This window comes from Jaculus jaculus, chromosome 12 (assembly GCF_020740685.1).
Source record: "Jaculus jaculus isolate mJacJac1 chromosome 12, mJacJac1.mat.Y.cur, whole genome shotgun sequence".
Classification (NCBI taxonomy): domain Eukaryota; kingdom Metazoa; phylum Chordata; class Mammalia; order Rodentia; family Dipodidae; genus Jaculus; species Jaculus jaculus.
Genome location: NC_059113.1, coordinates 84,357,053 through 84,374,185, shown reverse-complemented (window position 1 = coordinate 84,374,185; position 17,133 = coordinate 84,357,053).

Here is a 17,133-nt window from a genome sequence, read left to right as displayed (position 1 = left end):
TCTGAGCTGGTGTCAGTGTTTGAGAAGGCACCTCAGGAAGGGGAGGAATTAGCTCACTTGGAGTGGACCACGAGGTTTTGTAGCTCCACCCCAATTTATATTTCCTCTCTGCTTCTTTTCTTCTGATGTGATAAGTCTACTTCCCACTCCTGCCACCATGCCATCCCCATCGTGACACTTTCCTTCAAAACTATAAGCTGAAAATAAATCATTCACTTAAGTTGCTTCTGCTCAGGTATTGTTTCACAGTAATGAGATAGTAACTGACATAGATTATATAAGGGTACTTTGTGCTTGTCTATAATGTGCATTTTCTCACATGGGCCATTGAATTATCTAAAATGAGTTACCTGGGAATGATTTCCTGGCAACCATAATTCTCAAGTTTTAGGAATTTTTTTTTTTTTGCTATATTTCCACACAAATTTATGACTGATAGGGGAAAACAGGATTTTTAGGCATCTTTATGTTTTCAGATTTTTCAACCAAATCAGGATTGTACTGGTTTACCTATTGTTATTTGCTAAAAAAAAAATTATCTATGTACAACGCCAGAATTTATCAGAACTGAAGAGCTAAAGGACAACTCAGTTTTGGTAATAAAAGCTCAGACAGGTTCAAAATCTCAGATAAACATTTAAAATGACCATTAGCTCTCATGGCATGAACTTAAACACTTTAATATTTTTAATGTATTAAATACATTAATGATGATTTTTTTCCTGCAAATTTAAATTTTTATCCAGCAACAATTTCTAACACGTTGAATTATAACAACATAATGTGAGATTAACCAAGAGATCTTGAGTTGTTCATATGTTTGTATGTTAATGATTAACTAAGTGTTTTGGTTTGACAAAGGAAATATGACTGGATATTAAACAGTGAAAACAGATTTACTCATTGAATATTGTTAATACTTGCAAACAAAGAGATCCATTCTGGCTTGTGCTGAGGTGATTGGATTTTGTGAGGAAAAATGAAGAAGGCATAAACTGAGGCTCAGAGTCAAAGAAAAGGGAGACTACAAAGAGATGGTCAGGGTTAATGTCATCAGGGTAGCTGTGTGCTGGGTGCCTATTATGGAAACCTGGACTGTATTCTCCTCCAGACACCAGGATGTAGAGGCTTTTCTTTTTTCTTTCTTTCTTTTTTTTTTTTTTTTGTTTGTTTCTTGATGAATGCATTTCAAAGGAATGGCTTTCAGGTACTTGTGAAATAAACTTCTAGGTATAGGAGATGCACATACTCTGAAAGGACAAAGTAGAATTCATAATTGTCAGACTTTTTTCATAAATATGCTAAGGTCAGGTGCTATTTTCTGGTATTGTCTAGAACAAGCATTAGATTCTCCTGGAAATGCTGAACTCTCAAGAAGGCATTTTAATGGAGGATCAAGGGTCACTCTAGGGAAACATTCTGCTGCAATAAACCATGCTGGAATTCCCTTAGTAGGGAGGAATTTTAGAGCATTGTGTCAATTCTGTAGTTTTCAGTTCCAATTAATGGCATGTGATCCACATTATTCCATTTTCCATGCAGACATATAGCCCAAGGTAACTAATTCTTAATGTCAGTAACAATTAAACGTTGTTCCTTTAATACATTCCATTAAGTTCTTTCAGTGTGGCATTCAATTTTATGAAATAATAAGTCAGTAAAATTAGTTAGTTTAAAGTTTTCTGGCAGAAACATGTGCTTCCTTAAAATTCCACCTTATCTTTGTGTTTCAACCGTTAATTCAGTTTTCCCTACAAATCTCTTCTAGCCTCTCTTTTCTTCATTCCAGCAGTTTCATTAGATTTTACAAATGAGTGGTCCTGAGAACAAGTGAACTGAAATAAATACGCTTTGATTCACTACTTCTCTTTCATTAAGCTAACATGCATTAGGTTACTTTGTTAACCCATGTGTACAGAATTAAAGAAAGAATTATCTTTTCAAAAGCTTGCAAAATTAAACACAGACCTGAGGTAATCATTTGTTATTATTCAAAACATTTACATAAATATAATTGTGATTTTTTCAAAAAAAAGTCTAGTACCATATATAACAGATTCAATAGTGGAACTCCAATTGTTGGTTTAATGTTTGGGTCTGTATCAAAAGAGCTCATCTAAGTGTTTCTAATTAATAGACAATATGTTGGCATGATAATTTAATTTCTGCAAAAATTATGTTTTTAAGACAAATGGAAACATATTTAGAGATAATGAGGAACAAGAAATTATGAAAGGGCACAAAGATAATACCACTCACATTTTTGAAAATAATTCAGATATTATGTTCAGATATAGAGACAAAACACTGATGACATTAAGATTAATTAAATAAAGGTGGCTTTAATGAGTTTGTTAAAAGTTATCTTCCTTTCTGTTGTGTATTTCAATCATATTTAAGTGCCAAAGAGCCAGAAATTGCAGAACTCAATTCAGAATATAATGGTTGTGAGAGAGCAAAGAACTTATGGAAAGATCATAGGGTGGTACACCACCCAAAAAAAATGAATAATAATTGACATGTTTTCCAATCTCATGTTTCCTAGTGTGGCCATGACTTTCCTTGAAAATAATAAGAACACATTCTTTGAATTTGACCTCATTTATCAATAAAAATCAGGAATTGGCTTGGGGAGAAGTCTCTACTTATAGGTAATGGGCTTTCTGCTCATAAAGATCTGAGTTCTGACCCCAGTACTCATGTAAAAGTATCAGGAATAGCCATGCATGCCTGCAATCCCATCTCTGGAGGGGCAGAGGCAGGAGAGTCTTTAGGGCTTGCTGACTCACTAAGCTCCAAGTTCACTGTGAGGCCCTGATTAAAAAAAATAAAATTAGAGGGCTGGAGAGATGGCTTAGCGGTTAAGCGCTTGCCTGTGAAGCCTAAGGACCCCGGTTCGAGGCTCGGTTCCCCAGGTCCCACATTAGCCAGATGCAGTGGCTGGAAGCCCTGACACGTCCATTCTCTCTTTCTCTCTCCTTGTTTCTCTCTGTGTCTGTCGCTCTCAAATAAATAAGAATAAACAAAAAAAATTTAAAAAAAAATAAATAAAATTAGAGAACAACATAAAACAGTTGACATTTACATCTGCTCTCTACATGCATGTTCACAATCTCCCACATTTATATGAACACTTTCATACATGCGCACTACAGAACATGTAAAAGATTGATGAGGTTATTATGTTATATACATATTATAGTAAATACAATGGCATTTTAAAAATCATTCCTGAGTTCACTTAAATCAATTCTAAGAATCTAAAAGTGACTCTAAGTACAGTTTCCTAATTTATAAAATTTTACTTTGAATTGCTTTGAGGTGATTTTTAGGTATGTATATTTTAGTTTTGAAGATTAATTTTAATACAGCCATATTTGAACTGCTGTAGAGTTACACAGTATAGTTCCATCAATCCGATTAATAACAAAACAATTTAAAATTATTTTATTTTCATTTCTTTCCAGGTCCAATAACAGTTTTACATATCCATTTAAAATGCATAATAATATTATGGTAAAATTTACATAAAATTGTGTGGGTTGAAGCAAATAGGTACAGTAAGATAAATATTCTGATCAATTTAATAATTATGTTCGGCGATGAAGAAGAAATGTGTCCAATTTTAAATATCATAGTAATTAAACTTTCCATTTATATCTTCAGAATTTAAAAAATGTTGAACTATAATTATAATGAAATGTTTAACACAATTATATGAACTTCAATAATTGATATCAGTGTATTCTCCCTTTAACTCTACGGAATGTTGAAAAGAAATAATTAGAAGACCGGTAGGGTTCATATTTAGAGGTTAATGCTTTTAAAACTATATGGATATGAAATTTTAGAACAGATGTTATTTGACCTTGAACACTGAAAATTAGAACAGTATTTTATGCTGATTTTAGTTATTTAAGAAAGAACATCACCTATTTGAAAAGTGATATAGTTAACAATAATAACCTGTATTGACAATTTAATAAAGTTTGAATATTTCAGGAGGTTATGTATCTTTTATGGATGCATCATCCAAAATAAGAAATTTTATTTAGTCTCACGATGATTTTGAAAGAATAGTGACTATATTTCTTTGTGTTTCCAGGTAATATCCAAAGTATTTCCTTTATTGTCCTATCATCAATTGCACACTGATAGAAAAACAACAGCAAAAAGAATTGATAGCTCTCTACAAAATCTGTTAGATACACATTTATTATTGTTCTGAATTTTCATGGTTCTATTCAAGTAAAATATTTTTTCAGGTTTGATGAAACTCAAAGAAATTGCACTGATTATTCATGAGTTCAAGAAATGTGAAGGATATTTTCAATTAAAATTTGCAATGAAGAAAATGGATTTCTACTACCAGTAACATCACTGAATTGATTCATTGTCATATTTATTATTTTGCATGTATTTCCAAAAAAATATGTGTGAATTTCCTTTCATATTTGTTAAGCATTGTAATTGCAATATCACTTTATTGACATACATTTTATGTTCATATCTTTCCCTTTAGAAGCCTCTCAATATTTTTAATAAGTACACAATGTTTCCCCGCAGAGATTATTTTAGTGGCTTAGTACCTTTTTCTAAATGGAAATATAAACTCTCATTTTTTTCTACTGTAGAGCATGTTGTCATGAATTGCTGTATGGACATGGTTATATAAGATGCGTGCACGAGTGGGCGGGGTGATGACGCCGTGGGTAAGGGTGCTTGTTGCACAAGCATGAGGACATGAGTTCTACCCTCATCACCCATGCAAAAGCCAAATGTATAGCTGCTTATGCCTGTAATCCTAGCTGTCAATATGGTTGAAACTGGAGTGTAACTGGGGCACCTTGTTCCACCAGGTTAACTAGACACCAACAACTTTCAAGCTTATTGAAAACTCTGTCTAAGACAAATAAAGCAGAAGAGCAGTAGAGAATACCTCATTCCTCTGACCTCCACACATATGCACATCTATGCAAATAGATCTGCACACAGGTGTATGTAGCGCGCGCACACACACACACACACACACACACACACACACACAGAAATAAACATACACACTATTCACTACACAAATGTTACCCTCTCCCCCCACACACATACAAACTGCTACCACCAAAATTATGTACAGCAAAATCCTGCTTAAATGTTAATAGCATTTTATTGTATTACTAGCACTGAGAATGATGATGTTTGCAAAGCTAACTTCTTCTTATAAAAAAAAAATATTTATTTGGCAGAGAAAGAAGGAGAGAGAAAGAGAGAGAGAATGGGTGCACCAGGGCCTCCAGCCACTGAAACAAACTCCAGATGTGTGTGCCCCCTTGTGCATCTGGCTGATGTGGTTCCTGGGGAATCGAATGTGGGTCCTTTGGCTTTGCAGGCAAATTCCACTAAACCATCCCTCCAGCACCCCCCCTTTTTTGAGGTAGGTTCTTAGTATATGCATACCTGTAATTCAGTGTCAGGATACCCTTGAACTCACACCAATCCTCCTACCTCTGTCTCCCACATGGTGGGATATAGGCATGTGCCACCACATCCAGCTTTAACTTCTTTTGTAGAACTTCTTATGATCCATTCCTAAACTTAAGATACCATAATGACCCCATATTCACAAAGGCTAGAGATGGTAAGAAGAATGCAGCCCTACCAACATGACAGAAAAATAAAAATGATTTACTTTGCAAAAAGACAATCTTTAGAATTTTATAAAAATCTCTAGTTAAATATTTTATAAAAGAACCCTTACATAAGTCTGTCTGTCATCTATTGCTAGTGAGGTGACTATAAGTGGATGACAAATATGGATATCCACTTCTTGTAGTCATAAGAAAGGATGTGGAAAAAAAAGGTATAACTTGCTAATTCACGGATACAAATAATAACACAACAATATATTTAGATAATATCTAAACATTAGAGAATTTTAAATATTTTACAGATATAGGTTGAAAAGTTGTATTGTGATAAAATCAACTTGTTTAACTTCAAGGACAACAGTAGAGGTACAGAAGAACGTTATGACAGTAGGGTTAGGAGATGGCTTAGAAACTAAAAGCACTTGCTTGAAAAACATGCTGGTATAGGTTCAATTCCCCAGTATCCACATATAACAGTACACAACATGGAGGATGTATTTGGAGTCCAGCAAGAGGCCCTGGCATGCTAATTCTCTCTCTCTCTCAGTCTCTCTCTCTTAATCTCTCTCTTTTCTCTCTCTCCCTCTCTCTCTGTGCATGTGTGTGTGCTAGCAAACAAATGTAAATATTTTTTAAAGTATTATGATAACATATCTCATGAAATTGTTTCTTTATGAATGAGAATTTCATCATGTGTTTCAACAGAACACACTAAGTATTTTCTTGAGAGGAGAAGCATGCTAACCAAACACTTTAACAAGAAAATATAAGTAAGAAATGGGTCAGAATAACAATGACCACATGGCCAATCCATTCTCTATCATTGTCAGCCATGAAAATTTTAAAAAAATCACTTTACAATTAGGTTAAGCATGCTAGTTCACCCCTTTAACCACAGAACATGGGAACCTGCATAAGAAAACTTTCATGAGTTTGAGGTCAGTATGAGGTTAGAATAAATAGATAAATAGGTAGATGGATAATAGAAAAAAAAAAAAACAGAAGATAGATGATAGATAATAGCTGAATAGATAGACAGACAGACAGCGGACTTTCTGCACCATAGAGACACAGGCAAGCTGGTAGCCTGGCACAGAACAAGTTTTAAGTTCTCTGAGCCAGGGAAGCCCACATTGTAGCTCTCAGTTGGATCGAAATGTCTGATATTGTTCAAGCTACTACTGCAAGTTTCACAGTGGAAGTAATAGAGAAAGCAGTACTTATGTATAATGGCAGAGAAATAATGGTGCTCTTGTTCTAGAGAAAATGAATTTATCTTTTCACTTTTTTTTTGTTTGTTTTTTTTAGACCTTCAGACAATTGGATACCACCCAGTTCCACTAAGGACAATGTTGCAGTAAACCAATGAATTCAAATGCCAAACTCCTCCAGAAGTGACATTACCCACATACACAGAAATCACGGTTCAACTGCTACAAGGGAATTTGCTTAATATAATTATTGATTAACTCCTTCCTCCTCCCTTTATTACTTTCTCTATCTCCTGCTTCTTACCTTACTTCATTCTTTTCCTTTCTCTCTTTTTCCCTTCCTTTCTCCCTTTATTTATTTAATTTATTTTATTTGTGTTTTTGAGGTAGGGTCTCACTCTGGTCCAAGCTGACCTGGAATTAACTATTTAGTCTCAGGGTGGCCTCAAACTCACTGTGATCCTCGTATGTCTGCCTTCAGAGTGCTGGGATTAAAGGTGTGCGCCACCATGCCCAGCTCCTTTCTCCCTTTTACTTCCCTTCTTCCCTTCTTCTGTCCCTTTTCATTCCCCAAAGATGAGTAGTCTTGCTTTTTAATCTTTGGATTTATCACATGTATATAAAAGGAATTAATTTTTATGATCTTTGTGGTTTCATATCTATTTATATTCTTCACTCATGATAATTTTATCTGTATTTGCTTATAGTATGTAAATTAATTTCATTTTAAATGGTTTTTAAAAAATGGGTTTTACCACCTGGGAGGCTGATGTAGGAGGATCACTGTGAGTTTGAGGTTAGCCTGGAGCTACAGAGTGAGTTCCAGGTCAGCCTATCAGCCTAGGCTAGAGTGAGACCCTACCTAAAAAAAAAAAAAAAAAAAAAAAAAAAAGGTATAAATACCTAGGCTGACATTGAGATGCAGTGTCAGTAATTGTTGGAGGCAGACATTTTACTGATTCAAATACAGAATAAAAAATAAACACTATAAGCATATAACACTAAGTCAACAATAACACCATTTTTTTGGTAATACCCTCCATGCCCTATCCCTCAGCTGCCCTACACAATGACTGGCTTGATTAACTTGGAGCTGGTGTCCTTATAGGAACTAAGCCTCCTGCTGGAATCTTCTCTTGAGGCTATTCATAGAGTTTTATCTCACTTGAATCTTTGAATTGTTCTCACTCAGGCTCCAGGCATGTAACTGAAGAAGATTCCAGAAGATTTTAAGTTTTTTAAACACCAACATGAAGCTTCACTGGAGGCAGGTGACAAGGAAGGTTCTCTGCATATCTGCTCAAACTCTAGGTCTCAAGATTGAACAAGTACAATACGGAGTTGTCTCCATTTTTCATTTTGTTATTTGGTTTTTCCTTAGTAGCTAGAATAATTATGAACTAATATGTTATTATCACTATACTGAATTGATTCAAAATTGAATAGAGTTATCAATGCTTTCTTCTTAAATCTGAACCTTCAAATTTTATATTCAATTGGAACAACATCAAAGAATGCACTTAATTGTATTTTTGAATTTATGCTAAAACATGGATAGCATAATTAAAGAGAAATAGCTTATGTCCTGTGTAAGAACTTGTAATGATTGGGCTGAAGAGATGGCTTAGCAATTAAGGCACTTGCTTGCAAAGCCAAATGACCCAAGTTCAATTCTCCAGATCCCCTGTGAGCCAGATATACAAGGTGGTTCATGTGTCTGGAGTTCACTTGTAGCAGCTGAAGGCCCTGGTGTGCTCATTCTACTACTCTCAACCTGCCTTGCTTGAGGTTATTTTACTTCTGGGTTTTTTAAATATATATATATATATAAAGATTGTCATTAACATATTCTAATTAGTTCCATTAAAGTTGAAAATTATGTATTTAGTACATTTTATATGTCTGTTTTATATGCTGTAACTTTGATCAATATAAGTTCTGAGATTTTTCTGGTGGAGTCTTAAGAGTTTTTTTTTTTAATTTATTTATTATTTGCAAGCAGAGAGAGATAGAGAAAAGAGAGACAGACAAAGAGAATAGACATGTCAGGGCCTCCAGCTGCTGCAAATGAAATCCAGATACATGTGCCACCTTGTGCATCTGGCTTTATGTGGCCACTATGGAATTGAATTTAGGCTGTTAGGCTTTGCAGGAAAGCACCTTAACCACTTTAGGTTAAGAATCATGTTATCTAGAAATATATATAATATGAATTTTTCCTTTTCTATTTCTAATATATGAATATATATATATATATATATATATATGTATATAATTTTAGTTAAAACTTCAAGCACTGAGAAAAGTGGGAGCCACTGCTTCCTTTAAGATTTTAAATATTTCATTTTATTTTCTTACTTACTAGACAGAGAGAGAGAAAGAAAGAAAATGGGTGCACCAGGGCTAAAAGCCACCCACTACATATGAACTCCAGAAACATGTGGCACTTTGTGAATCTGGCCTATGTGGTTGCTGAGATATCAATCCTGGGTCCTTAGGCTTCACAGGCAAATGTGTTAACTACTAAGTCATCTCTTCAGCCCCTCAATCAATATTTTAGAAGAACTTGATGTTTGCCCATGTAGTAGTGTAGGGTGTAGTTTATCATATGTAGTCTCTGCTTTATTTAGATATGTCCTTTCTAGTCCTAGTTTCTTTAGAACTTTTATCATGAAGACATAGCTTGTTCAGATGACTTTCTGCATTTATTGAGGTAACTTTATGATTTCTAGGTGTATCACATTTATTGTTTTAAGTATGTTTAACAGACAATGGTGAAATGAAACCAATGTGGTTATGATGTGTGATATTAATATGTTTTGGATTCACACTGAGAGACCAAGGAGAAGTCATGTGCTGCATCTGCCTTCTGTGACCTCGCTTAGTGGCTGGACAGTGGTGCTGCCATTTAAAATCAGACAGCCATTTTGACTCAGATGAGGAACTAGCTGACTAATGTGCTATTTTTGCTTCTGTGTCCATGCTTGCTTAGATATAGCCCCCCACCTCCACCCCCCTTGATTCCTGGGAAGCCTCCACTTCTAGGACATTCCAGAGATACCTATCCATGGAGGCTCCGGCCTTTTGCAAAAGATAAGTTCTGCAAACAGCTCTTGCAATAGGTTCTGCAAACAATTTACTACCTAAGATAAGTAAGCTGGAGTTCCCACATGCGCCCTCTCTGAAATTCCCGCGTGCACCCTCTTAGAACCAATCATTTTAAAAGTTGCAATATGATATAACCTTCCCTTTATAAACCCCTTTCCTCTGAGGATCGGGGCTCTCTCCCTCACTACCGCTGTGCCAGACTGTGGGGACGGAGCCCAGGCCTAGGCTTGCAATAAAGAAACCTGTTGCTTTTACATTCGAGTGTCTCGGCTTCTGTGGCAGTTCTCTGGGTGACTCCTGGGTGACCGGGGAACTTGGCTGCTGGTCAGGGGTCTTAGCATAACAACATGTGCAAGTATTTGATGAGAATTTTTGCAACTGTATTCATCAGATCAAGTTGGTGTGTGTGTATGTGTGTGTGTGTGTGTATTTGGTATAAGTGTAATACTGGCTTTGTAGAAAGAGTTTCTTCCCTTCCTATTTTGTGAAACAGTTTGAAAAATCATTTCCATTAGTTTGCTTTGAGGAAGAGCTAGGCTGGCCTCAGATTCAATCCTGCAACTTCTAGCTTATCAGTGCTGGAACTATATGTTTGGGTCACCACACCATAGTGTGTTCCTTCATTTCATATTATATGTTGATTTTGTTATGTCCATTTTGTTGATACTAGTATATAATAAACTGTATGCAGTTAATTATATAAATTTTAATTTAACATAGTTGCTATAAAATATGATAAGGTAGAGAATGAGATAAAGACTATCTTTTCTCTGATGTCATTATTTCCTTCACAGTTTGGACACAATTAATAAAGCAGGTTGAAAGTCTTATCTGCAAATCTTAAAAAAAAAGCTCACCACTGCATTAGTTTACAATGACTATTTCTCTTTATCTATTCTATGCCACACTTTTCCTTTTCATGGAGACTGATTTTTAACTCATCTTGGCACTCTGGTTAATAACCTGTATGGGATAATAATTATGCCCCTTCTCTGAGTGATGTTTATTTTATTTCTAGCAAGTAACTAAGTGACTAGAAATTCCATTTGAGTCTTAAAGACTTAATTTTGTTCTTTGATAAGTCAGGCCTGTTTTTTTTTAATTTTTTTTCTACTTTTTGGGTGTGGTTTTCAAGACTTAGATATGATTTTTCTTCTGGCATTTGAACTAAGCTTTTGAAGCCCTTGACCTTATCTAATTATTCAAACAGGATATCATATTCAATGCCTTCCCGGCTGTGTGCTCCCTGATGTCTGTACATTTCTTTCTACCTCAGAGAATCCATCTTCTAGCAGAACTCATAGGCCGTTACAGCAACAATCAGACCTTATCTACCAAACCGGGGTAGCTCTTGATGCAGACTCTAGAAAAAATCTCTGTCCATGTTTCTCCTGGTGTCCAAGTTCTACAAATTAGAACCTTTTCAGGATCTCTTGTCTCTGTTATCTCTGCTACCATAACAGAGAGTTAGATAAATTGTGGGACTTTCTGACACATTTTTTGTCATTTCTTAGAACTTATGGTGATGATGACATTTGTTTATTGCTCTTTTTTATTAATGCTAGAAAACATACTTCATATGTTCTATACAATATCACAACTTTTTATGAAGAAAAAACATGCAATGCTAAATACTCTATCATGACCAAATGAAAACCATATCTGTTTCTGAAAGGTGATCACCTAAGTGGATAGCAATTCAGGATGCTCCTTTAGGATATGTTTTCCCTTGTATATCTTTTGAGTTATTTATATTAAATATTTAGCTAAATGATCAAAGGGTCTTTCTATTTTTGAACTATTATTTCCAAATAATTTTTTTAAAGTTTCACAAATGAAACTGAAAACTCTTGTTTATTTCTTATCCTGTTTCCAAAATGTTGACATCTGACATACCACAATGTAATTAATTGTCAAGCATAGGAAATAAGTATTTTTAGGTTATTTTAAACTAAAAACCTTAGAGATTATCTGGAGAGAAAAAAGCATGCCAACTTTATATGTAAAAATGCTATGGTTGTTGTTATTATCATTTAAATGGGTATTTTGTGCCAAAAAGTCTCTGTGGTTGGTCAAAACAACAGAAAAAAAGTTCATTAAGGAAATGAATTCAAATCAAATTTTGCTTCTGTTAGGTTTTGGTCTGCTGCAGAAGTAATTTACAAGCAAACAAAAATGATCACAAAGAGACATCTTTTAAATGTGTTAGTTTCATTTAATTCTGAATTTATCATAGAATATATTGCCTTCCTGCTTCCAAATCTATGCCATTTTCATAAGAGATCCTCATTCTCAGGAGGAGAAAGCCGGTACTGCAAATGACATTCCCAGGAAACAGACTGTTTGAACTGGTCTGTTTACTGGTAGCAAAGAGAAAGTCTCCAGCTGATCCCTTTGATTTCCCTAGCTGGTTTGTTTGATTACCCTCATATGGATAGTGCAGAAACCATATGGGGAGAATTTGCTTCTTTTGAATTTTCAGCTGAAACCTGGGGGGATGCTTAGATCTTACAGTGCATAAGTAAACAAGAGGGAACACCACACAATGTTCATTGCAGGGTATGGAATGCAGTTGGTAGCACTCAGAATGAAAAGGCAGACTCTCAGAAATTAGGGAGCATGTCATTTTTGCTGAAAGATATTGGAGTTTCTTTTACTTAGTTTTTAGCTTTTGATACTTTGTTGGTGGGTTTCCATAGTATCGCACTTATTTTCCTTCATTTGATGATGTTTCTTGTAAGACCAATGTAATCTTATAAATTATGTGCACAGTTTTAAATGTCTTCATTCCAGTCAATGTAATTAACGATAAATCACACCAATGTAGTAGTACATTTCCAACTAACAGCTGAATACATCAATTGACATATATATATATATTTTAATTACATGTCTAATGTGTTTAGGTAGGGTTTCATATTTTATGAAGTTTATGATGAAAAAAGGGAAAATGTCTTACTGAATGTCTTGACTTTGGGAAACACTTACTTTGACTTGGGTAAAGGACAGATTAGATAGAAAATAAATAAGTCTGCTATTCTATATTACCACCATGGTGCCCAATGTTTCAAGTGCTTCTGTTACACTAAATAACTTACCGTAGTAGGCATAGATCCCAGATAATAAGGTCTTTGTCATAAAATGTAATCTTCACTTTAAATGTTACTTATAAGTCCTGTGTCACCTGTAATTCTGATTGCCGCATTACAAACTGAAGGCTACTGTGAAACTATCGTGAAGCCCACTGCTTTTCTAGAATGATTCACAGCAATCAAGATACCACTTACATTTCTGGTTATTCATAAGGGATACAACACCATAAAGGAAAGTCAGATTATGCATACAGCATGAATGAACAGTGTAAGCATACTCCTAGAATTCCATGTTTATCAGCCTGGAAGCAGTTTATCCCCTGATATCTTGGTTTGATTATGGAAGATCCATTATGTAAACATAGTTTTCTAAATCAACATTCATTAGTCATTTTACTTCATTCCCCTTTGTAGACACTAGTATTTCACTGAAACTTATAATGTTGAAATCATGGCTTGGTCTCTCTGACAACCAGTTTTCATTTTGAACCTGTCTAGTGCAGTCAGTGGGTGACCTCTCACTAATATTTCAAAGCCTATAATGTCCCAAAGGTTTTAGAAAATTTATGCCAGTGATTGAGAATAAAGGCTGGAGATTTATTTTATTATATAACAATGAATTAAAGTTTTTATTTTTTTCATAGAGTGGTTGAGAAAGTCTTTGGAGCTGGAGAGATGGGTCAGTGGCTAAGGTACTTGCCTACAAATCTTAACTACCTAGCATTGATTCCCCAGTTACCATGTAGAGCCAGATGCACAAACTGGCACATGCATCTGGAGTTCATTTGCTGTGGCTGAAGGACCTAGCATACCCATTCTTTATCTGTGTTTCTCTTCTCTATGTCTCTCTCGGGCTGCTTGCAATGAATACATAAAATATTTTTGAACATGAAAGTACTTTCCTCCCAAGATAATAATTGAGCAGATGTTAGAACAAAGAGATAGATAAGTTTAAATGGCTTCATAAAGAGTGTGGACCAAGAGCAGCAAAGATGGGCAGAGAAGAGAAAATAAAGGGAATGTCAATTATGAGATCATAGAAGTATTAAAGGTACAGAGCTTCTTTACATTATGGACCATGGGTGTGGTCAGTGAGCACAGCATTTATAAGTCTAATAATAGTTTATTTTGATCAGTATTTTGAATAGCTCATTCTGACAGCTGCACATTAATAGATTGTGGGAGCCCAAGAGTGGAAGCTGTGAACCATTCTTTTTCCCAGCACTAAGTGTATGGATATATATTCTTGACATTTTGAGAGTTTTGAATAATGGAAAGAAAACTTGTAGCTGAAATGATAGTTCCTCTGGGAAGTTTTGTATGAATTATTATTCAGAGTTAAGTGTATTCTCTTCCTGGCCCATAGAACATCATTTTCAAATGTCTATTAAAAATAGAACCTACTGCATTTTTATGGTTATTTGATTATATGTGTACGACTACCATTAGGAGATGATAGGTCTCCAGAGAACTGACTCTGAGTTTGTACATCTTTCTGCCTGGTGGTTATTATATTGTAAGTAATCAATAAGTTCTATTGAATGTGTGAACGAGCTCAGGCTCGGAAGTGTTTCTTTGCAGACTTAAAATATACAGCTTTTCACACTGCTTGTTTTACTGTGTTATTTTTGGCACAAAGAAGGCATAGTTTTGAAATTAAATCTACTTCTTCTAGCCCACATATTGAACTATAATCAATATATTCTTGAGATGAGAGATAGTAATGACTCCTTTTACAGATTTGTACATTCTAGCAATTTTATGACCTTTATATTCAACTCTTCTCCCCTTATACTTTTAATTCAACATACTGTAGTGCCATGTGATAAAAATCTTTATTCTATACCATATGGTTGACAGTCTTCTATGGCATTCAACAACTAGGAAAAAATTGAGGAAGAAATAAAAGAAACACATTCCACTCCACATGTATTTTTCTGTTACTATTTGTTTAAAAAATAAGCAAACAAACTTATAGCTGCCCATTACAACTGAATAAAACATCAGAAAGAATAAATAAATATTATTGTGCTATATTTTACAACTCTACAAAATTCTAGGCTATTTTGTATTTAATAATGCAAAATTAGGGGCTGAAGAGATGGCTTAGTGGTTAAGGTGTTTGTCTGTAATGATAAAGGATCCCAGTTTGATTCTCCAGGACCCACGTAAGCCAGATGCACAAGGGGGCACATGCATCTGGAGTTTGTTTGCAGTGGCTGGAGTCCCTGTCACACCCATTCTCTCTTTCTCTCTTTCTCTCCCACTTTCTGTCGCGCAAATAAATAAATAAATAGATAAAATTTATAAAAGATTGCAAACTTGGGTGGGAGAGATGGGTTAGTGGTTAAGGTGCAAAGACTAAGGACCCATGTTTTACTCTCCAGATCTCCCATTAGCCGAATGCACAAAGGTGGGGCAAAAGCAAGGTCGCATATGCCCAGTAGGTGGAGCAAGCCTCTGGAGTTTGACTGCAGTGGCTGAGGCCCTGGTGTGCCTTTTCTAGCTTGTGCTCTCTCTCTCTCCTCTCTCTCTCTCAAAAAAAAAAAAAAAAAAAAAAGAATACAAAATCTCCCTAGAATAATCAGTAAATCAATAAAACAAAAACAATTGTAGCAAGTGACAATATGAGATAGGTAATTACAGTTTACAACTATCATATCTCAATTTCTGTGTAAATGTTCATTTATGTCTAGAAATACTGTAGCTTATTTTAATCTTCTCCATTAACACTACTCACTTTACAATAACAAATTATGAGAAGAAATAAGAAAACATAAAATAAAAATATATTTAAATCTTTCCTAAAAGCAAATATTCATGAAAGAGTTTTTATAATTTCAAATTTAATTAAAAGCAATCTCTATTTTAAAACAGTATACCGGGCTGGAGAGATGGCTTAGCGGTTAAGCGCTTGCCTGTGAAGCCTAAGGACCCCGGTTCGAGGCTTGATTTTCCCAGGACCCACCTTAGCCAGATGCACAAGGGGGCACATGCGTCTGGAGGGCTGGAGGCCCTGTCACGCCCATCCTCTCTCTCTCTCTCTATCTGCCTCTTTCTCTCTGTCTGTCATTCTCAAATAAATAAATAAAAATATTAAAAAAAAAACAGTATACCTTTGTAAAAGATACTTAGCAGTTAAGGTGCTTGCCTGCAAAGCCTAAGGATCCAGGTTAAATGCTCCATTACCCATGTAAGCCAGATACACATGGTGGCACATGATCTGAAGTTTCTTTGCAGTGGCTAGAGGCCCTGATCTGCTCTTTATCCTTTCACCCTCTTTTTTTCTCTCTTAAATAAACAAATAAAATATTCTTAAAAATTAAAGTAAATTTTATTTTTCAAAGAAGATATAGCATCTAGCATCCAACATGAAGTTTAAAAATTTTAATTTTAAATTAGATATAGTATACACTTAGTATATCTGTGGTATAATTTTCATAAACCTGGAAAATATTTTAATAAATTTAAAATATTATTGAATCATTTATACATAAAATATTCTCAAATGAGAAGAATCTTAGATGTTACTATTACAGTTCAATGCATGTTATATTTATTAGTATAGTTTTTGAATAATTATGTTTGTTACAAAACACTTTGGTATCTTTAAAAAGGATTTCTTTTGTTTTAATATTTTATTTTTATTTATTTATTTATTAGAGGAAGAGAAGCAGAGAAATAGATTGAAAGAGAGAATTAGCACATCATAGCCTCCAGCCACTGCAAACTCCAGAAGTATGCACAACCTTGTGCATCTGGCTTATGTGGGTCCTGGGGAATTGAACCAAGGTCCTTCAGCTGTGCAGGCAAATGCCTTACCCACTAAGCCATCTCCCCAGCCCTCTATATTTTTTTTCTTTTTTTTTAAATTTTTTATTTATTTATTTGAGAACAACAGACACAGAGAGAAAGACAGATAGAGGGAGAGAGAGAGAATGGGCGCGCCAGGGCTTCCAGCCTCTGCAAACGAACTCCAGACGCATGCGCCCCCTTGTGCATCTGGCTAACGTGGGACCTGGGGAACCTAGCCAAGTGGAAACTACCATAATAAAGGAAATTACAAACATCAAGACT